A 24,346-nucleotide genomic window follows, 5' to 3' on the forward strand; every position below is an offset into this window, starting at 1 on the left:
ATTTTATTTTTATTTGGAAGAGATTTACAGAGTGGAAAAAGAGAGATAAAGATCTTCTGTCCACAGATTCACTCCCCAAGTGGCTGCAAATGCCTGAGCTGAGCTGAACTGAAGCCAGGAGAATCCTTTAGGTCTTCCACCTGGGTGCAGGGTCACATGGCTTTGGGCAATCATCTATTGATTTATCACTCCACAAGCAGCAAGTTGGATTGGAAGTGGCACATCGGGGACTTGAACTGGCATGTATGTGGGATCCTGGTGCGTGGGCAGTGAGGATTCATCCACTGAGCCATAGCATGAGCTCATTGAATACAGTTGCTACGAAAAATGTTTGGAAGTCCACATTCCATTTGGAGTGCTGGGGTTTGAGCCCCAAGTCAACCTCTGCAGAATGATCTACTCTCCACTTTAATTGAAGTGTGATAAAGCTCACTGTATGAATATTCTTTCTCCAATCATTATTATTTTAAAGAGAAGACAATAATTCAAATCCATAAACCATTTATAACCAAGTTTTTGTTACTTTAAACATCAATGTACCCAATATAAGTAAATTGTAAACCAGAAACACATTGCTTGACCACACCCCAGACTTTCTACCTCCTATCCCTTTCCATTTCTTTTTTTGCTTTTCTTTTTCAGTTTTGCAAACATAAAACATGCTATAGATTTAATTTTCCACGATCTTAATTTTTTTTTCACTTCAACTTTGTTTCTAGTGCCGATTGCCAGGTAAATGTAGTCAAAGCTACTCAATGTGAAATAACGTCTTATAAAGGCTTTCAAGAACTCCGGGCACTGCTTCTGTCAAAAGTGCTTCTCTTAGAATCAGCTCTGCTTAGGGTTGGCTGATGGTCCTTTGCCTTGCATTGTCAGGATTTTAACTGCTGCATCACTTAGTTCTGAGTATAGCTGGAAGCAGGTCAACCTGTGACTTATGCCTTAATAAAATGTTCTTGTTATTAGCTTACCTTGGAGTTGTGTGTCCCCTGCTGACTCAATGCTACTCTTAATTAGAGTTCTTAATTCCTGGCTATTTCAGTACCTGCATTTTGTATTGCAGCTGCTGTTGTAACTGAGTTAATCAATAGTAAACAAATCACAGGGAACTGTTTCACTTATTGTCATGCTTACACTCGACAAGGCCCAGGTGATTTTTTATTTGTGTGTTTGTTTTCCCTTTTCTTCTGCTCAACAAATTCTGTTAGGTTGTCATGTTCGCTAAGATAACAAATTCTGAAAATAGCTATCAAAGCTGTGCACTATATATTTCTAAGTGAGAACATCTTCTTCTCATGGTTTAATAGGCAATTCAGACATCCGTGGGCATTCTAAGTGAGATATAAAGCAGCTCATCCTCTGAGTTTGAAGGAGATGAATGTGGTAAAGCATCATCAGGATGAGGCTTTTGTCTGTTGACCTTGGTGTAGACATGAGAAGTGGTTTTAAATTCAAAGCAAAGTTAGTAGAGTTTCACAGCAACTTATTAAGCTTATATCCTAAGCTTGCATTTTTTCCACTCTCTGTGCCTGACCCCACCAGACTCTAGAATTCATCTTCACAGTCTAAATGCCCACTTCCTTTGTCATAGTCTAAACAGTTCTCCAAGCTCTTAACAAGCTAGCACAGCAGATTTCTAAATAGCCTAAATTCCCCTTGGAATGTTATCTGTTATATGATACTCAAATATAAGGACCAGCATATGCACTTTTCTCTATGAAGCATTTTCTGAATGATTTAAGCACTTACTCAGTGCTCCTGAAGATGCTTCTAATATATTATGTTACACACAATGTTGCATTCCTGGTTAGCATATGTATTTTCCCTGTCAAATTATGATGTCGATGAAGAAACAGAAGCATATTTCTATTGGAATTTGCATTTTCACTATAGTATAGTGACTTCCTAAGTCTTCAATCAATGATGGTAGCCTGAATGAATGAAAGCTATGCGTTGGCAACTGAAAAATAACAGAGCATAATGATTAATTGAAGGAACTGCTACTCAGTAAAAGTGTTCTGCTTTGGCTCTTCCTTTGACTAGCTCTTCACTTTGACACAGATGACTTCTGTCATATCAGTGTTCATGTGTAAAGGAATCTAATGGTAGAACTATCCTCACAACCTTGTTGTAAAGAATAATAATTAAAAGGTTTGACCTTGTGACCCACCAATGTGTGCGTGTGTGTTTCACTTAATAAGTGAAAAAATGACATTACTTACCACTTAACCCATTTGTCTGCCGTTAGAAATGTGTATTCAGCTTCTCCTCCTTTGTAAATCATAGTATTGATTATTGCAAACATTAACCAACTAAGCTCGGTCCCTGCCCTCAATAAGCAAAGATTCACAGCTTTGACTCTGAGCTTTGGGAGGAGATAGATTGTCTATCAATCAGTTTTAGTAATACTAATTGTTTCATTACACATGTGGGAGGAGGAATTTCAACTGGATTTTGGAGTATGTAGGCATTGTTGTAAGCACTTGAGGACTCTCTGTCCAAGGAAGAATTTTACAACAAAGAGTGAAGGAATACCTCTTAGTCTGTTTGGTTTCCAGGAAAAATCAGCTGATAATAGAGTTATTTGTCATTCATGACTTAACTCTCCTAAAAATACATGTAAAATTTCTCCATTATAGATAACATTGTGGTTTGGGATGATGAAACGCAATCTCTCCACTTCACAGTTGTAGGAACCAAAGTTTGAATTGAGACAGAATAAAACAAAGGCAGTACCTTAGAAGATGTTCTATGAAAACCCTAACAAAAAGACATAAAGGGTGACTTTGGCCAGATATGAAATTAAAGTTTTTAAAAACTAAAAAAGTGAAATACTTTTTAAACAGCAAGATAATGGGCTGTAAATTTCAAATATTAAAGAACTCTATTATAATTTTTACAATAACTCATTATGAAATACGTTAAGTTTATGAAAGGTTCACAGAAATCCTGAAATACACACACAATCTTCACTGTCTCTTGTGAGATTCATGAGAGTTCACATGGCATTTCCTTTACAATCCAGTCAGTGACAAAGATAAACATTATCATGTGGCTAATCAACTTTAATAGTTGTGTTAATTCTCCTATTATTTCCCCTGGGTGGATGGGGGAGGGACAGAACACATTTATTATAAGACCACATATTTCTTCTGACATATAGTTGGTTTCAAAAATCTATAGTCATTTGCCTCAAATTCATTTAGGAACAAGGCATTGCATAATCAAATAAATCACAAAATAACGGGTAGTTTGTCCAGCAGGTCTGTTAAATGTGGCACAGAGCCTCCCAGATCCCAATTCTCTGTCCCAGCAGGGGAACTCTCACTTATTCAGCCTATAATTAGAAAACTGAGATGATATTATGCTAGGAAATTCCTAACACATCAAGAGGACATAATTAGTCCTTTTATAATTTCTCCTTCCCAGAGGAAAATTAGATCAAGAGCAACAAATGAAGTTAAAGGAAGACAACGAAGAACGAGCTTGTTTTCTATCTAGTAGTGGTAGGGGGAAGGGAGTTGCTTTGTTTTGATCAGAGGGTAACATTGTCCCAGACCAGGAGAGATGATTTATTCCTAGTTACTCACTATTTTTTAAAGGCTAAAGGTGTTAGTTATTCTAGTGATTTCAGGATCAGACAGCATACAAATAGAAACAAATTAAATTGGGGAATGGTGAACCACCTAGGCTGGAGAACAGGGAAGGCTGACCAAGGAGGCCCAAAGGAAGCCTCATTCATCAGAGTCCAAGTCATTGTCCCCAGCATTGGAGTGGAACTCCTCACTGTCCTCCTCGTCCTCTGAGAGGTGGACCTGGCTTAGTACACTCGGCCCAGAGCACTGCTCTTCCTCCTCCTCATCGTCTTCCTCCTCTGATACCTCATACCCACCGATGCGGCTGAAGCTTGTGTCTTGGGTGTTCGACTTGGGGTCAGGCTCCTCATAGCTCCCATAACTGATGTTGCTATCCTCCAAACCATGGGAAGCCTCTCCACCATCTCCCTCATAGGACATCATGCTTTCTTCATTTTCCATGCCCATTCTTATGTTCTCCTGAAGCACACAGGGCTGTTTAGGTCTTACATCACCAGATCCCACATCAGAGTCACTTCCACTGTCACTCAGCTGTATAGCAGAGAAAGGATTATCTCCTTCCTCATCACTTCCAGCATCTTCCTCATCATCTTCTCCTTCAGACATAAGTAAATCCTCATATAGGACACTGGCTTGAGAGTGTTGGACATTCTCTCCTCTTCATCTGCAAGATCGCCATCTCCATTTTCAGATTCCTGAATTACTGGCTTTTCTGCAGTGGCAGTGGGAATATCCAGGACAGAAATATTGCTCCCATCTTGATATACAGAGGCATCTTGAGACATACTGAGGGATGTGTTGGTATCATACAAATCAGGAGGCTGAGGTGTGTAAGGCCCAGGAGTCATAGGGGCCAGGCTTTCTAATTCTGCTTCCTCCAAAACTACTTCTTTAGCCATACAAATATCCTTCTCAAGTTGAGTCAAGTGCTCATCATACTCAGTCAATGTCTGATAACAGACGTTCACAATTTCCTGAGCAATCTTAGTATACTGACTCTCGGGCCCCTTTCCATGTTGGCTTCCTTATATGAGAGAGAATATATGGTATTTATTCTTTTGTGATTGACTCATTTCGCTGAGCATAGTGGTATCTAGTTGGGACCACCTGGTTTTAAATAGAATAATATCGTTCTTCCTGACAGCTGAATAGTATTCCATTGAGTAGATGTACCACAGTTTTTTTAACCATTCTTCCTTAGACGCACATCTGATTTGTTTCCATGTCATTGCTATTGTGGGTTGTGCTGCTGTAAATATAGGATTACAGATTCCCTTCTCATATGCAGATTTTACTTCTGTAATGGTAAGTTCCTTAGGACAAAATGGTAAGTTTCTTTTCATGCTTGGGATATGGTTCTGTGAATAGTAGGTGCTCAGCAAATGTTCCTAAAGCATTGGTTCCTCAACAGTTAAATTACTGAGTACCTGCTCCAAGATAAACACTCCATCAGATCTTTTGGAGGGAAAGGTAACTCAAAACATGTAAATGAATTACTGCAGTACTGTGAGATAAGTACAATTAAGAAGCTAGCTATAAAGTATAGGGGTAAATAGAGAAGTGATTATGTCTTGGAAAAAGTTGGGAAGTCTTGTCTTCTAGAGATCATTTTTAAGCTGATTGTTGGAAGAATTAGGGACTTGCCAGATGGGAAAGTCCAGGCAGAATGTAACACAAAGTGAAAAGGCCAAAATCTAGGAATGACAGAGTGTGCTCCTAGTTTGTTTGTTTGTTTGATTGTACTGCATTTGTTTCAGGAAGAATTTAAGGTAACTTATGTTCCAGTCTTTTCATACTGGAGTGGTTAGAGATGAGACTCAAAGATGGAAGGAAGTATATTATCAAGAGTTTTATAATTGATGCTTGAATATGAATTTTATATAATGGAAAACGACCCCAAGAGGACTGATAATCAGATTTATTGTGAATTTTCTGTATATTGAATGAATGAAGATAGAAATTGAAGATTAATATGTACATTTACATGATTTCATTTTTGTAAAAGGCAAAAGTGCATTTATGTGTGTTTATATATACTTGTATATACAAAGGAAAATGTTTCAAAGGATATACTTTAACTTGTTCACAGTGATAACCTCTGGGGAATGGGATTAGAGGGAAGGGGATTTATGTGGCTGTCTGTATACTGGGTGGGATATTGTGCTTTTATTTCTGTATTTGAATTTTTAATAAATATGTATCATTTATTAAAAAAATAGTTGTGTTAATTCACTATTGACAGTGTTGAGAACTGTTAAAGATATACAAAGAGCAAGGCTTTAGCCTTGCAAATGAGACACGGGGAAAGATGCCTGCATCCATATGAAAACACTCGGATTTGATCCTGGTTCTGGCTCCTAATTCCAACTTCTTATTAATGCACACCTTAGGAAGTTAGCACCTGACCACTCAAGTAAATGGGTTTCTGGCTCATACACAAGAGAACAGCATTGAGTTCCTAATTCTGGCGTTGTCAACAATCCAGCCAAGTGTCTTGGACATTTCAAGAATGAACCTATGAATTCTCTCTCTCCACTCAAAAAGAGAAAAAAAAAAAGCCTATAGGAAGAGTAATTCATTCCCATTTATCAGCATTAGACATTGAATCTTAAAAGCTGTATATTAAGTTTTAATTCACATATAATACAGAAAAAAGAAAGTAGGATAATAATTTACCGACCAGGAGTTATTTTAGAAGCACTGTGCTGTACAGGAGTTGTTTTAAAAGCACATCCTTTGAAATTATTTGTCATAAATCACATGATTTTGTAAATAAGTCAAAAACTGTATCTAAATAAGATGAGAAAATTGTAAAAAAATTGAATTTAACAATGTGGTAGATATATATTAGTCCCCCCCTTTAAAAATGAACGAAATCCATTATTTAAAAAAATGGAATAGTAATAGAATAAATTGTACATGGAGAAATACAGTCTTGACTAATTAAATTAGTGACAGTAAAATGAAGGTGTCTTTTCATTTCTAAAATGAAAAATAATAAGATTAAAATAAGTAACAAAATTTGTAGACTCTTCAAAATATATACTTAGCTTTCTGCTTTTACTTGACAGTACATGTCAAAATAAGAGTCAATAAGAAACTTCACATTAGAGTCTTTGAAAAATATTCGTCTACAAGTATTATGCATTATATTACTGCTTACCTAAATTCAATAGACAAAAATTTCCAAATGACTTTTGGGACAAATTAAATTTTGTTTTCTGATTGCTGTCCTTATTTCACAAATTCTATTGCTGTTCCTGCTTAACTATTCACATGTCCCACATATTACCTCTAAGATAGTTTTCCTTTGTCATTAAAAATGAGGTTGAGGAATAAGCCCTCCATAACTGTGTATTAGCCAGTTTAATTTGGTGTGTGTATGTGTGTGTGTCAGAGAGAGAGAGAGAGAGAGAGAGAGAGAGAGTCTTCCAACCTGAGAAAAAAAAGATTTAATAATTTTATTAATGTTTTCAGCAAAATAGAAATGGTGTATTAATGATATAATGTGTTTAAAGGCTATCTTATGAAAGAAGTCATGCTGTTTAAATGAGGTGTTTGATGTATAATTAGATAATGATTTTTTTCCGCTTAGCAAATGTCAGTTGTTAGTCATGGATGTGTATGAAAAAAGGTTGTTAAGTCCTAAAAAGCCTTGGGAGTGAATTAGAAAAAAACAAACAAACAAAAAAACAAAACAAAACAAAAAAAAAATGGAATTGTGGGAGAGAGAGACACAGAGAGAGAGAAACAAATGAGATCTTCCATTCATTCCCCAAATAATCAGGATGATCACAACCAGATCTAACCAAGATCCAGAAGTTTCTTTCATGTCTCCTAAGTTGGTACCCTAGATGAGTCTGAGCATTTGGACCATCTTCTGCTGCTTCCACAGGTGAATCAACCAGGATTTGGATTGGAATTGAGGCATTCTATATGTTAACGTATGCCCAGATGTGATGTCCACTTCTCAGCTGACAGCTTTATCCATCAAACTCAGTGCCAGACCCTATCATGAAAAATACTACTCTGATACCAATGATTTTCCTTATACCAGAGGTTGACTGCTTGCTTTTTGACCTCCTAATCTCTGGCTCATTGATTTACTCACTGAAAGTTAGTTCATTCAGCTTCATTCAGGATATACTCAAATAATTTTTACTTATTACATCATAGGTTGTGCTCAAAAACATCACCCAATCATATTCACAAATAACTCCTCTGACATATTAAAAATTAGCCAGAATTGTGTGTGTGTGTGTGTGTGTGTGTGTGTGTGTGTGTGTGGTCTGAAACTGATATAAAAGAGTGTTTTTTTAAAAAACCAGCTCCAATTTTCTCTGCTTGTGTTTTATATAATGTCACTTCACTATGTCATTTACTTATTGCACTCTGTGACATACGGTTCAATGAGATGTTGAACATCTCAGTTTCATATATCCAAATGCCATAGATACCGTCAAGTCATAAGGTACTCCAAGTCCCTAAAAACACTCAAGAATTCACTCAAGAATTGGTTTGCTGGCTGGACTGATGCTGAAGACAGGAGACGGCATTCAAAACAATCTCATATACATGTGCATGATATAAATAAGATTTATTTTGTTTGTTTCTTTGTCCAATTTTCTAAAATATGTATGGCTGTTTTTAAACTTCATTATCAGTAAAGGAAAAAGTGAATCATGCATCATGAAAAGAGCAAATTTCTCTATGCTTTTTCAAAAATAGCTTTGATCATATTTCCCCAATGATTATATAAGTGAATCATGACAATTGTTTTCACTACTGACATAAAATCTATCTAATTATTAATATCAGTTATTTTCTCTCTCCTTACATTTTCTGTCCACTAACACGAAGACAATAGATCTGGTTTAGGTAAATACAAAAAATGTGAGATAAAAAATAGAGTGGAAGAATTAAGATGCCAGAATAGAATATGGGCATGTTTAAGGAGATGAAGAATCATTTGCCAGTGTGAAGCAGACAGGGAACATTTTGGGAAATAGGAGAGGATAGGCCAACAGCAGAGGGACACATGGATACAGAAGGGCATAGGAAAGCAGCGGAGACAACAGCGTGGTGTTGTGGTTACCAGATACCCCAGTGTCCATCAGTAAGTGGCGATCTGAACACCACCTGTGGCAGGAGCTGCACCTGAAGGGAGATGAGAAGGGGAGTCCACCTGGAGCCCAGGAGGTGTACCTAGGAAAAGAAGTCCCCATCCTGCTGATGTGTTTGATTTGTTCAGAAGCAAAGACAGAGCAAAATACCCCAAACAGGTAATGCAGGGACAGGGTGAATTTCACAGCCCAGAACCAACACCAACGCTGCATCAAGCACCATCTTGTGTAGGGAGGCAAATGCTGTGGGACTGGTTTGCACATACACTGAGCTGGGAGTAGGCACATTTCTGGCTCAGTGCATTGCACTTACATGAATTTCCACTGGTTTCACCCAAAATAGATCCAGGCAGCCCCATACTTAATGGTCAGCTAATACAGAATTCTACTAGTGGCACATCAGGCATTATTTTGTACAGTATGACAAAGTCTGAGGTTGGAAGGACAACAGAGAGCTGCACATGCGCTGAGCTGGGAGCAAACTCACTTAAAGCTCAGTGTATTGCCATGGTCCCACAGGGAAAATGATACCAACTTTGCCATCCTGTGGTTCAAAATAGGTCCAGGTAGCCCTTGCACCTAATGACCAGCATATTCTGGCAAGATCAGCACCACAAAAAAATCCAGATATTTAGGATACCTGGTGTCTCCCTAATTCTAGGAACTGCTTGAACCAGAAGTAGGAGAAATAGTGTACAGACAACAGGGCAACCAAAGCAAGGGATCATGGGAAGTGAACAGTGGTGAGCCAGGAGCAATGAATACGACAATGCAAGCCTAACACAAGAATCCAGACCTGAAATTCACAGGAGGGAGTGGCACAAGTGATTGCAAGCAAAGAAATGGATACCAAAACCAATAAATAATATCAAACCGTAGACCTGTGGTAGCAGCTTAAAAACCTGCCCAAAGAAGAATCTGCTAACCAGAAGTACAATGATCAAGAGCAAAAGACAGAAGCAAAATAAATATTACTGAAGACTCTCCTGCAGAGAAGCAAAAACCCTTGGCAGCCTCAGAGTTAACTGAGTAATACATTGAGAAAATGTGGGATAAAGAATTCAAAACACTTGTTATAATGGTTTTCATCAATGATGAGAAGCACATACAGGAGTTAAAGGAATGTAAGGGATATGTCACATGGGCAATGACAACAATGAAGCTAAATCAAGCAGACTTTTTAAAAATGAAGGATGCAATAGAACAAATTAAAAAGTCAGTGGAAAGTCTCCATAATATAACGAAAGAAGTAGAAGAAAGAATCTCAGAATTGGAAGACGTTTATTACCACCATAGTGAAACAATAAAGAAACTGGAAGAAGAACCGAGTCAAAATAAGAAGAGCTTTCAAGAAATAAGAGACCCTATTAAAAGGTTAAATATAAGAGTTATAGGAGTTTTAGAAGGTGCAGAAAGAGAAATAGGGTTTAAAAATGTATGTGATGAAAGAATAAGTGACAACTTCCCTAATCTGGAAAGAGTTGGGAAACAGAATAGAGGAAGGACACAGAACTCCCAAGATCATTGACCAAAAGTAATCCTCACAACAACACATGATAATCAAGCTCTCTTTAGCTGAAAATAAGAAAAGTGACCTTAGATGTGCATATGAAAAAGTCCAATTGACATATAGAGGACTGGCAAGCAACTCACAGTTGACCTCTCACAGGAAAATCTACAGGACAGCAGAGAATGGAGAGACATATTTCAGATTCTAAGAGGAAAAAAAATGTTGGCCCAGAATAATGCACCCAGCAAAGCTTTCCATTGTCTTTGAAAAAAAATAAAATTCTTCCACAGAAATAAAAGCTCAAAGAATACTCCTCTTCCAGACCTGCCAAACAAATAATATTTCAAGATGTTCTCCTCACAGAGCAAAGGAATAGCACACGCCAAAACCAAAGACAAATGTAAAGAACATCCCAGGAAAATAACAACACAAGACTAAATCAAACAGTGAAAAACGCATTGCAAAAATAACAGGATCAAATTACGAGCCACTCACATGAGCCCTGAATATCAATGGATTAATCTAATCAATGTAATGTCATAGATTAATAGACTGGATCAAAAACCAAAACCCACTTATCTGTTGCCTACAGGAGACATATTTCACCAACAAAGATCAGCAAAATCTGTCATGGATTTTGATGGTTTTTGCTTTTATATTCATTTCTTCAAAACAGTTTTTTCTTTTTTCCATACTAAATTCACTGACTCACAGATCATACACTAGCATGATTTTGTGCAAGAAGGATCTTGATTTTCTTTTTCATTTCTTCAGTGACACATTAGTGACTTGGCAGCATGTTGTGTAAATTCATGGTGTTGTAAATTTTTTTTAACTATTCCTGTTAATGGCTTCTCATTTAAGGGAATATATACATTTTGTAATAGAGACTATCATATTCAGATGTGAGAATACAGTGCACTATGCATCTCTACTTCCAGATGAAAGATAGATTTCCAATGAAAACTGTTCAATAAATCTTGACAAAAGGACATTGGGCCTTCTGCCATTGCACATAACCACAATGATGGACTTGTGATTGCTTATGAAGAACTATATTATCATAATACAGGGGAACTCACTGTGTTGGGTGAGGGGATTTGAGAAGTGGGATAAGGGAAATCCCAGAACCTATATAACTGTACCATAAAACAATAATGGTAATAAAAATTTGGGGCTCGGCACAGTAGATTAGCAGCTAAAGTCCTCGCACTATATGTGCTGGGATCCCATATGTACGGTGGATCTAATCCCAGCCGCCCCGCTTCCCATCCAGCTCCCTGCCTATGACTTGGGAAAGCAGTCAAGGATGGCCTAAAGCCTTGGGACCCTGCACCTGTATGGGAGACCTGGAAGAAGCTCCTGGCTTCTGGCTTTGGATCAGCTCGGGCACTTAAATGAAAATGGTCAGTCTCTCAACCATAGAAAACACTTCAAAAATATATTGAATAATACGATCACATAGAAGTCGATTTTTCAAACTAGACCTTAATTTTTAAGCGTCATGTTCTGCTATCAGAAATAGTTTACTTTTCCATTTGATGAATATTAGCAAAAATCTTGATTATTCAAAGCAAAAAATAAATGCATGCTAGATTTTTTCCTGAATTATTATAGCAATTCTTGATTAACTTTGTAAATATTCATCAACCTTAGAGAAAAATATAAAATCTTGATATAGAAAATGAATTGGGTTTTAATGAATAATAAGGGTGCCTTGTGAAAATCTTCCCAGAGATGACTTTAAAGAAGCTGAATATAACTGAGGGCAAAGCAGAAAAGATGTTGGAAGGTAATCTCACCTGTGCGTTTTTTGTCAAAGTGTCAAAACAAAAATTCTAATACTCTCAAATAACATCATTGTACTTGTATCAGTTTCACTATGAAATGGACTAGTGAAAATATATGCAGTATTGGTTTAAAGAATCAAATATTTTATTAATATTAGATACACTAATCCTGGGGTGTTTTGAAAAATCATTAGTGATCCCGAGAGCATAACCTAAAAATCATCTAAAGTATTAGCCATGAGTAACTTGGCACGATCGGAGGTCTCACATGAAATCTATAGCATTAAAAGGGACAAAAATATTTGAATGCGTGAGGCAGTAGAAAGTATGAGAGGACATGATTTTAAATTGATTACTATCCCAAGAACTGTACTTGTGCGTAACTTGAATCATTGCTGCTATGTCTGTTACACCATTTCCACAAATGATCAGTAACATGTCATGTAAGACTCCTGTAGGCTAGACATTGCATATATTCATTCTGAGGAATAAATCTTGCATAATTTTTATGTTGCATATCATAAATGCATCATATAACTTGAATTGTTTTTTTTTCAAATGAAATGATGCTACATTCAATAAGAGATACTCATTAATATGAATTTTTTTCAGTACATAGAAAGAATACATGAACGAGCCACAAAAGTACAGGACAAAGTTGCAATAGAAGCCACCTCCGAATAGGGAGAAATTTCCAGAATAGACCATAGTGCTGCATAAGAATCTCAGTCCTTCCTTCAATGGATCATGGAATTCTGTGTATTTCAGCCTCTTTGTTCTGTTCCTCATTACTAAACCTAGGTTAATTTTAAAAAGCACCAATTCATAGACTCCTGTGAGGATTATACGTATTTATATATAAGGCCTTAACATTTGTATTTGTTGCATGATAAGCCTAAAGGAAATATTAGTTGTTATTCTTGCCAAAACCAATCTTTGTTACTCTTTGCAATGGAACTAAAATCATAAATTAAACTCACATAATTTCTATGACAGCCTAGTGTATACAATTTGTATATGTATATCTTGGCAGATGTAAGCAGGTGTGCCAGATTAGTGGCTCCAAAATAGATGTCTGTCATACAGAGCCATTTGGGCTGCAAGAGATGCTCTTTGGATCACTTTGTTTTTATTATTATACATATACAAAGACAAACAAATTCAGTCAGAACTGTGTTATAAATGTATTCAAAGCCATATGAAATTACATAAAATTGCACAATCATTCTTTAGGGATTATGAGAAATTTGACTGTTTTTGAGGAAAAGTAGCAAAACTTACTTTATATTTCTGCTACTCTTTTTTTTTTCCAGACTAATATCTCCACTATGATTGATTAGGTGATGACCTATTTTAGTATTTTTTCTATCTTTGAATTCCTTTATTACACTCAAAAGATTCTTACAATATCTTTCAAAATACTTCAAATATTTTTCATTTGTATGTGGTTTCAGAAAGGTAAATATCCTGTTCTTGTAAGGAAAACTTATCTGCTTTCATAAGGTAATCACACATCACCAATATGTGTGGTATACTACAATATTGCTAATAGAGTTTACAATATTTTGTAACTAATTTTACTTTTTATTAGACTGAGAACTATTAAAGCATCTAAATATAATCTATATTACATTTATGTGCAGATATTTTATTATATACTATAATTTGTAAAATATACTAAATAACATACTAATATTGAATACTAAAGCACACAAATCCTATTCATATTTTTTCATTATAACAAGAATACTTTGCCCTATTGCTTTTCTGAGCTGTTCTACATACCTGGGAGGAAATTCCCTATTAAATTTATTTTATAAATGTCATATTTGATCATGTAAATTGCACTTAGTTCATAGTACTATTAAAATTTCACATAACTATTTTATTTATTTGGTTCTGACAGTATCACAGAAAGACACAAACTGGTAGCTGCATAAATTACAGACTGTACTTTCTTACAATATATTATGCAATAATTATGGCCACTTTTCTTTCTTCAGTTTTAAAATAAAGAAGGAAGTCCTACTTTAAGATAATTATCTACAATTTGGAGTTGACAAGAATGTCAAAGCTTTTTCCCTTCCTTAAAGCTCTTCTTGCAGTCTTCTGGATTAATGGTAAGATGTTTTGATGTGATATCTACTGTCACTGCATTTCATGTCTAACATGATATGATTATGAAAACTGCAGCTTGGCTTACAGCCAAAAAAATTAGATGTGAATTCATTTCCTAGCATTACCATTTTATAGGGAAAAATTTGAAAAGACAACAACATTTTATTTTCTTTCCACTGGCTAAAAAATAATCTATTTGCATTTTTCCCAAAATAATTATGCCAATTGTTGATTTAGTGTTGCATACACTAAAATATGCAGTAGGCCACATATTCCATATTGGTAGATGAATATCTTGCTAGATATTTGGCATAATAAAATAGGAAGCATTTGCTCCCAGGATGGTCAGCAGCACACGGTTAACAGTATCACATATCAATACCCGTTTCAGTTTGCTCCAATTGTGATCTTGCTCTCTGTTCTTTTTTTTTTTTTTTCCATTTAATAAGATTTAATGTATATTTGTTCTTCACATGCAGGCCAGATAACTTTTTATTGTTATTATTATTATATTCATTAAACCAGAGGCAAGGAGAAGCCTAGCGACTGAAGTTCTCACCATGCATATGCCAAGATCCAGTATGAGCGTTGGTTCTAATCCCAGTGGCCCGGCTTCCCATCCTGGCAGCTTCCTGCATGTGGCCTAGGAAAGCAGTCCAGGATGGCCCAAAGCCTTGGGACCCTGCACCTGTGCGGGAGGTCTGGAAGAGGCTCTGGGATGCTGGCTTCGGATCCGCTCAGTTCCAGCCATTGCAGCTGCTTTGGGAGTGAATCAGCAGATGGAAGATCTTTCTCTCTGTCTCTCCTCCTCTCTGTATATCTGCTTTTCCAATAAAAAATAAATAAATCTTAAAAGAAATCAGAGGCAAAGGGGTGACTTACATCAAATCAAGCTTCTTCTTTTTAGCCGTTTTGTTTTTCCCTTTTCTGTGCTGGTAGCCAAGATCTAAATCAACGCAGCTACAACCATTTTACACCTCGATTTATGAAGCTCCTTGTGATCAGACGCTCTCGTAGGGTCAAGCAATACTTTATTCCCAAACCCATGCCCCTTTTTGCGTGTGTGTCCTTGTTTGTTTGCTTGCTCAATTGTTTTGCATTTTTCTTTCCTTTTTTTGGATATATGACCATAAAGAAAAAAGTACATTTAAGCTAAAAATGTTTGTAAATTACTTAATCTATTGTTACTTCATAGTTACCACACCTGAAAATAGAAACTAAAAATATTGTATAAAAAAGAGAAAAATGAGGGTATGCTAAATGTACAACTTCTTGATGTATCACAGCCCAGATAAAGTAAAGCAAAATGCGGTGGGCATTGCTCTTGGCTCACCACTGCCTGAGGCCTGCAGTTGATCCTCTTACATTCCCCAGGACAGATCTTCACAATTCAGTAATCATAGTTAACTAAAATATAAAAATAAATATAAATACATTTAAAATTAATAAAATCGGCATGTAAAATTTCTTTTGAAATGAAAGTACACATTTGTAGGACTTAGGAATGCTGTGTATGGAAGGCGCCTTTATCAATGGTCACAATTCACTGAACTTCATCCTTTTACTTTAAGGTAATTGTTTAAATCTATGTTTCACTTCCAATAATTTATGCTGTTATGTCTTTAAAATACTTCTGTTGTATTGTCTAACAGGCTGCTGATTCCAATCAGCCTTTTTCCATCACAGAAATAGGAGTTTCTGTTTCTGGATTTTGATTGGGTCTATGTTTGTGACTTTTCTTCATGGAGTAGATCTGTTGTGTAACATTCCTCACCTGTGGCATACAGTTGCATCACAGTTGTCAACTAATCTGTTATGGGCATTATCTGTGAGTTGCATGAATATTTTTATTTCAAATTTTAATTTCGTTCTTTAATATCTTAGAAAAATTTTATGGCCTTTTACCTTGTTATGTCCTGAGTATTTTTATAAATCTTGAAACATGCTTAAGCCTTGTGAGGGAACATATCATATTAGCTTCATTTATTTGAGTTTTATTTTTAAGGCACTTTGAAGTGAGTGTGTGAGCAGTTTCTAGACTAAGTTTTTAGTCTAATTGCTCCCCAAAAAGATTTATGAAAAGCTATGATAATCTTTTTTTTATTTATTTTTTTATTAATTATTTTGCATTATGTGACAGTTTCATAGGCTCTGGGATTCCCCCCACACCCCTCTCCATGCCCCTCCAACACGGTGGACCCCCTCACCCCGTTGCAGCATTACACTTCAAATTCAATCAAGATTCTTCCCTTGCAAACAGATGCCAAGCACATAGTCCAGCTGCTTATTGTCCAGATGGAATGTACAGCTTCTTGGGGAGACTATTTAGGTGTGATCAACCCCTAGTGGTTTTAATATTTCTCTAGTTATGAATCACTGCCAGTCTTGCCACTCCCAGTTCGATGAGGTCGTTGCAGAGTTCACTGGTTGACACTGTCCATCATAGAGTCTTCATTCTCCCGGTTTTCGCTGCCAACATATATCTGAGATGGTTGATTGACCTGTTCTGTCCTCTGTCTTTTCTTGGCTAGGGTTCTGAGTCCAGCTTGTCATCGCCACAATCAGCTTGTAGGTGCAATTCCTGGGCTGGTTTATTTTCAGACTGGAGTTGCTCTGGAACCAGTGGGTGTTGCAGACTAGGTTGGTTCTGCCTAGCACGTACTCGGCACTTGCGTCAACCAGTGGGGGCTGCAGCCTAGTTGGGGCGACCCACAATAATCCCCACTAGGCCCGCCCCCTATCCTGGTTTGCCAGTATATATAGCAGACTAGTCCAGTCTGTCCCACATCCCATTCTCTTGTATTTGTCCCTGGGTTTTAAAGCCTAGTTCTAACTAACCAGCTCGGCCATCCAGCCCCCACAGATGTTGTTGAGTTCCTCTCTGTCTAGCCACCCCAGCCCCCTTCCAAGTTATCATATCCTCCCGCGGGAGCAGTGACCCAGGAGGGGGGAACCCATTGTTTCCCTCCTGGGTCGTTCACCGTCCCGGTTTATGCACTTTTCGGGTGGTTCTGCGATCTGACTTAACAGAATTAGTCTCCAGAGCCAGCTTCTGCCAGCTGGTGTAGCGGCTAAGTCCTTACACCCCTCATCCAATCTAATTTATGCTTGCCTCAGTAGGGGATAATTTGCTCAGTCTGGCTTTTCCCTGGTGTAGTTCCCATGCGGCACACAGGTGTTATAGCCCTGCTTAGTGTGGTCTGTCCCCAAACCAGCCCATGCTCTCCAGTGGGAGTAGCTGTCCGGTAAGGGGACCAGCCCCTAAATTCCCATGCCGGCTCTGCCCCTCCTGGTTCTCACGTGTGCTGGTTGGGCGCTGTAGTCAAATCTAGTACCGGTAACCTCGCCCTGACATTCCACATTGTACGCTGGTTTTGTTGCAACCAAACCCGGCCCAACCCACACTCTGTTCTGGTGTTTGGATTTGCCAGTGGACAACATGCACTGATTCAGCCTGGTCTGCCCCTGTCCCATGCCAAATGTATGCCCGTGGGAAATTTTCCATGGCCTATTCTGGGCTGTTTCCTATTGTGCTTCTTGCACTAACCTGGAGGGTCTGTATCTTGCCAGAGCAGTTGCACAGGCACCTCCCTCTGAGCCTCTCCCTTTGCCAAGTTATGCGCATAACAGGCGGTTTTTGAGCCAGCTCTCACCTCCTGTCCAAGCAGGAACAGTGGCTTAACCTGGCTGGCTTTCACCCCATTCAGGTTCTTGTTATAGGATGTTTCAGCCCATCTGTGGCTCGTCTATACCCACGTACAGTTCACAAGTGGCTCAGTGGGGGGTCGAGACCTAGCCTAGCCAGTCTCATGTTTACCCTGGTTATCCAGGACACCAGACAGTGTTGGGGTTCGGCATAGTCCGGTGCATCCAATCCCAGCCCACACTAGTGCCTTGGGAGACTACAACTATTTCTAGGTTAGGACACAGCCCCCATTCCCATACACGTTCCCCTTGGAGGGAGCCTCAACCCAGTCAGGGTATCCCCTTGGCTCCCAGACTGGACCTGTTACTAGCCGTAGTTCATATGCCTGCCAGCGTTTGCTCTGACTCAGCTTGTTTCAGTCCCTCATTTGTCCTAGCCTCAGCCTTAGACATTGTGGCTTTGCATCCTTGATTCAAGCAGAGTAGAAGGTGTAATGGCCTAACTCGGCTTGACCTGTGTTCTATTCACCATCCAATGAGGGCGGTGGGTGTGTTGTCTTAGAGATTCAAGCCTCTGTTCCTGGACACTGCGAGGAATCCTGTCTCCCCTATACCAAAGTTGGGCCTATTGATGGGTGTCCCCAAATAGCTTTCCATATCGTAAAAATCTCTGAGCTCGCCACCAGGCGGCCAGCAGCCAGAGCCTGGCACCACTTGATGCATTGGCCACCCAGAACAGAGGACTCGCCCTCAGCCTCCCTGCTGTGGGTTTGGCGAATGGAACTCACCCAAGTTGCCCGCTCCCAACTAATGGGAGCAGGGCGGAGCTCAGGATTTAGTCCAGCTCTAAGGCGGCCCCCATGGCTGCTAACCTGGGGGCTCCGTTGCCCCCCCTGGGTCTGGGGGGGACCGTGAACACGCTCGCGGGTTTTGGCGCCATTCTGTGGCCCAGTTTCATGGAATAGAGGCACCCCCGGCAACCCGCCACTTTGCTGAAGTTTCAATCTGCCCCCACCCTAAGAATGAAACTCACCCGAGTTGCCCGCTCCCAACTAACGGGAGCAGGGCGGAGCTCAGACTTTAGTTCAGCTCTGCTTCGGCCCCCATGGCTGTTGAAAGGCTATGATAATATAATCATTGTTTTTAAAGATTATTCTTATTCGATAGACAGATTTACAGGGAGAAGGAGGCAGAGAGGAGAGAAAGATCTTCCTTCTGCTATTTCACTCCGCAGTTGGTCCCAATGGCCGGAGGTGAGTTGAAGCCAGAAGCCAGGAGATTTTTCCAGGTCTCCCACATCGGTGCAGGTTGCCCAAGGGTTAGGGTCATCTCCTACTGCTTTCCCAGGCCAAAAGGCAGGAAGTTGGGTGGGAAGTGCAGACTCTCCCTCTCCCCTTTCTACTCACATCTTCAGAATTCCTTAGCGGAGCACTACTGTCTTTCAATCAGTACATATTTGAATTGATTTTCTGTGATGTAATTATATATGGTGATTATTGTGGCAGCGCTGATTTATGCAAACTGCAAAATGCTTACTTTCAGTATTTTATGAAAGTTACAAATCAAATGCTAATCACAGCTATCATTACAAACATCTCATAATTTCATAAAAAGGTTTTACGTTGAAACAGTAACACAACTTATTAATGATTTCATTGGATATACTATTCTGAGCAATTTGGGGGTTAAGTCTTTCTATCCGCTTAGTGAAAATGCTTTTTCATGATGTGCTATTATGTTTTTCCTTTCAACTTTGTGTCTGTTAATATCATATTGGTACCTTAAAATCTATTAAGGCATGAACATTTAAGGCATAGAAATCATCAAACATCTTAAAGTAGCATAGTTACCTCTCTCCCTAGTTGTCATTGGCTAATTTTCTAAACTTCAGAAAGCAACAGAGATTGTTAGTAACAGAGTCTCAATCTAAATGTGTATCACATCTGTATGATGGACTTGCTAAGAAACATTGAAACACACACACACACACACACAAGCAGGTCCTCAATTATTTTGATTGAATTTATTAGGTAATAAATACTTAAAGAAATATCAAAATTTTCAGTAAATAAAATTTTAAGACAAGCACTTATTCTTTTCTTTGAAGATTATTTACTTGAAAGTCAGAGTTACCAAAAGATTTGGAATATGGGTGGGGACAAGCGTGATACAAAGGCTCAATTAGCTAAATCCTCCCCTCGCGAACACAAGGATAGCAATTCATGTCCCAGCTGCTCCTTTTCTCATCCAGTCCCCTACTTATGGCCTAGGAAAGCAGTAGAATATGGTCCAAAGCCTTGGAACCCTACATCGCTGCAGGTGATTTGGAAGAAGCCCCTGATTCCAGGCTTCAGATGTGTTTAACTTACACTATTGCAGACATTTGGGGAATGAACTAGCAGAATTAAGATAGTTCTGGCTCTCCATCTTTGTGTAAAACTACTCAGCCTCTCTAATAAAAATAAATAAACATTTTAAAAAGAAAGAAAAGAATAAGAGAAAAGAAAGCAAGAAGAAAGGAGAAAGAGAGGGAGATCTTTCATTTGCTATTTTACTTCCCAGATGGTTGCAATGATCATGGCTGAGCTGGGCTGAAGCGTGAAGACAGGAGCTTTTTGCATTGGACATAGAGCTGCGGGGTTCATAAATTGAACATAGAGCTGCTGGGTTCACAAACCAGAGAGCAGTATGCAATGGTAGCACCACAAATGAAAGCTTAACTTGTTCCTCAATGACACTGCCCATATTATTCCTATTTAATCATCTGATAAGCATCTAGACATTTTATATTTTAATTTAATGGAGTAAGATTTGCTTTCCAAGCTCTAGAGTGATTTAGAAATGATGAGTTGCTTACTTTGAGTTTCCTAGAAAAAGCAATAAAAGTTTTATTTTAGGTATCAAAACACCAAATGTGCTAGTTTTGGAAACTACTTTTTGGAAGGAAATAAATGCAGTTAAATATGACCAATATCATATTTGAATGAAGGAATGTTGTAACAGGAAGTATAGAACACAGTCTCAATATTTACTTGAGAGAATTCATAATGTGTTTGGCACCTTCTTTCTTAAAATTATGTAGTAAGCATACCTTGCAAAAACTCAGAATCATCATCTATGAGAACTCGAGGTGGGGGTTGGAAATCAAACAGGATAGGCCATTTTTTTCTTATACTACATTGTTATGGTTTACTGAACCATTCCTACGATGACAGATCAGTGGATACTCTGCAAGGAGATCTGTTTCCTAGAAACAAAATGCAGTCAAATGATGACTCAAGAAGTTTGAGGTGACATTCAGTTCAATGTTACACACTTGGGTGGTGAATACAGCTAGGGCAGTACTTGCTGTATCTTAAGCCAAATTTAAGAATAATATGTGGCAAAATATAAAGAACATTCTCTCTCATCCCTGGAAATCACAGAGAGACTAGCTTCAGTAAGAACAAATATGAAAAGAAGTTGTATTCAGCAGTTTTCTCTTATAAATTCTGTACTTATAAAACTGAAATAAAGACATATAATTTGATCACAGACCTTTGAATAAGTCATCAGATTCTACACATTATTTATAAACAAAATAGTCTCCTCCTAACAAGGGTGTATACATTCTGAAACCTCCAGTGGTTGACTGAAATTACAGATGGAACACACACACACACACACACACACACACACACACTCACAAAATATTTGCCTATCTATGCATATGTGTGATATCTTAATTTAAAATTAAACAAAGTAAGATTAATAATAGCTGACAAAATATATCAGTTATAACATGTTATCAGAATACTCTTGTTTTGAGATCATTTTTAAACAAGGGATATGTTGAACACAAGCACTATCAGATGGTCACAGTTAATCAAGGCACCCCTACTGCAGATTGGTTACTGTCCAGAGGCTGAACATACATGATAAGAGAATCTTCACATCACTGGTGGATTAAGGATGATACTGAGCAGCATGCTTATATGACATACCATTAAGATATTCAGTGATACACTTCAAAACTTGAAAATTGTTTACTTCTGGAATGTTCCTTTTGATATTTGCACATAACTCCTACATGTAAAATTACATGAAGTACATCATCTTACAATGTATAGAACAAATGTATTCACAATTGTCTAAGGCATTGAATTATTTAAAATATGATATCAAGTTTCAGTATGATGAATGAATAGACCATGAAAGCGGTAAAAGTTAACCAGTGAGGATTGTTACTTTTAAATATGCATTATATTTTTATTTCCTACGTTCTATTTAGGAAAAAATATGTTTTATTATCCACTGTTTCATCTGAATAAAGAAAACACGTGATTATACAATATTTTAAATACGCTTGGCAATTGACAGTCCTTTATATTGTTACAGATAAATTACTATAAAAATATTATGACAGTGCACATGCCTTTCTGTTAATCCTACGTTACTCAAAATAATGCTTTCATATGCATAGTGATTTATATGTAAACACTACTATAATTTTTATTATATACCGTAACTACTAGCTTAACGCGTGCCATGAATTCACTTTTTGTTCAGATTGTTCTGAGCTTCTATGTTATGTCGTACATTTTGATGAAACTTAGAGCTGAAAAAAACACATCACCTCAAAAGACTGGATCACCCAGGCATTTTAGCATACATTATCAATAATGTTTTAAAAATACTAATTGGTGCAAATTGAAGTGATGATTTAAGACAACATCTCGCAAGTTAATGAAAGAACACATGCAAAAGAATTACACAACAATTTTATTTTCTGTGACTAGGTAGACTTACAAATGAAAACATGTAACCAAAATAAATGTAAAAGAAAAAAAAAACAGTTAAACAGGCACGCAAGAGTCTTCTGAGGAGTGTAAAATAAGCTGTATAGCTTTTGAACAAACTAAACCTGCTATTTTCTTTTCATGATCTATTATCTTTCTCTGAGATCTAAGTTTGATACGCTTTTGCTCTTGTTCAGCAAGTACTAAAGAAATTCGCTCACTAGTAAGGTGTTTTTATTGATAAATTTTTGTTTCTTCCCTTATTCTATTTACAAAATATACAGATTGCAAATATGATGCCTTTACTGAATTTTTGCTCCTTTTACTTCATTTCTTTTATGCATTTCCTTAATTACATTCATTTTAAGTAGAATGCAGTTTTCTCTTTATTGAAAAGCAATGTGACCAATCCTTTCATTTGTCTTTCTATCAGATGGCACATTCGTAATTTGCATTGGTTGAGAAGCAAGAGAGATGGAGAAACCCAAAGGACATAATTGCTTTTTGTTTGCTTTTATATGTAGTTCATTGAGCAATTTGTTTCAATTAAATACCACTACTCACAACCTCAGCATATCCATAACTCTACTTTACCCTTAAAATTATCTCTTGCAACGTGCAGATTCATTGTCTTTCTAATTGAAACATGATTTTACATACTCATAAAGAATTTTTAATTCAATATCCTACTTAGTAATATATATTTTCTCCACCTTAATGTCTATTAAAATAACAAATATAAAAAACATTTTGTTTTCCTCTACAGATAGCAACAAATCTTTAATATTTTTAATGAAGTATAAAATATTGCCCTATGATTTTTCATTAGAGTTGAAAATAACTATACTTTTCCCTGATTCAAAAAAGGGGGGAATCAGTGTGCTCAATCTTAGTTTTGCTATTACATTTTCATTGTTACTGTTAAATCCTTTGATTAAATAATCTCATCTCAAAATATTTGCACCAGTATCCACCCCCAGGGTGGATAAGTTTCCTTATATGAAAATAAGAGCTTTACTAATGTGATTAAAAACAGGGAAAAGGACAAACTTGCCAGATTATTGAGAAGAGACCAATACAATTCCATGTATCGTATAACAAGATGGATGCAAGCCAGCTGAAGGCACGTGAAGTTTCACCTGTGAAATACAAGTTCTTCCCTTACTCAGTGCTTGTCATCAATCCTTCCTGCGGGAATCTTCCAAACATTTTTCACTTTCCTACTCTCTTTACATGCATGTGTAATACATCGATGTATGTATCTCTTTACATGTAAGTTTGTGTAGAGACAGGATGATTGATTAACACACAGGTAGATAGGTGATGCCATCTTGGATTCTGCTTCTTTGGTTGATTCTGACATTTGACATTTCAGATGTGTTTACCGTGGTATTTACCAGTGCAAAACCCGCTGGTAAGACCGATATATTCTAAAACTGACGATTTTGATCCAAATAAAATGACTAAAAATGGTTGCATAAATATGGTTTATTTTTAAGGGGAAGGATTCTCTGTCTTCTGCTTAAGTAATCAAAGAAAATTGTAGCCTCTGTACCAAAAACCAAACTATGAGTCAAATTGGAAGATAAAAATAATAATCCATTCCAAAGCAAGGGCGCTGCAATTTTTAAAGCATCACTTTGAAAGTTTCATATTTTATTGCTGAAACTTCCAAAGAAACTGTATTTGAAGCAATGATGAATACAGCAGCGCATTGCCTTCTGTTTCCTGGGTCTCACTGCTGTCTGGTTCTTCAGTGCTCTACCCAAAGGCTGATATCATCTTT

Source organism: Ochotona princeps, chromosome 11, assembly GCF_030435755.1.
Source record: "Ochotona princeps isolate mOchPri1 chromosome 11, mOchPri1.hap1, whole genome shotgun sequence".
Lineage (NCBI taxonomy): Eukaryota > Metazoa > Chordata > Mammalia > Lagomorpha > Ochotonidae > Ochotona > Ochotona princeps.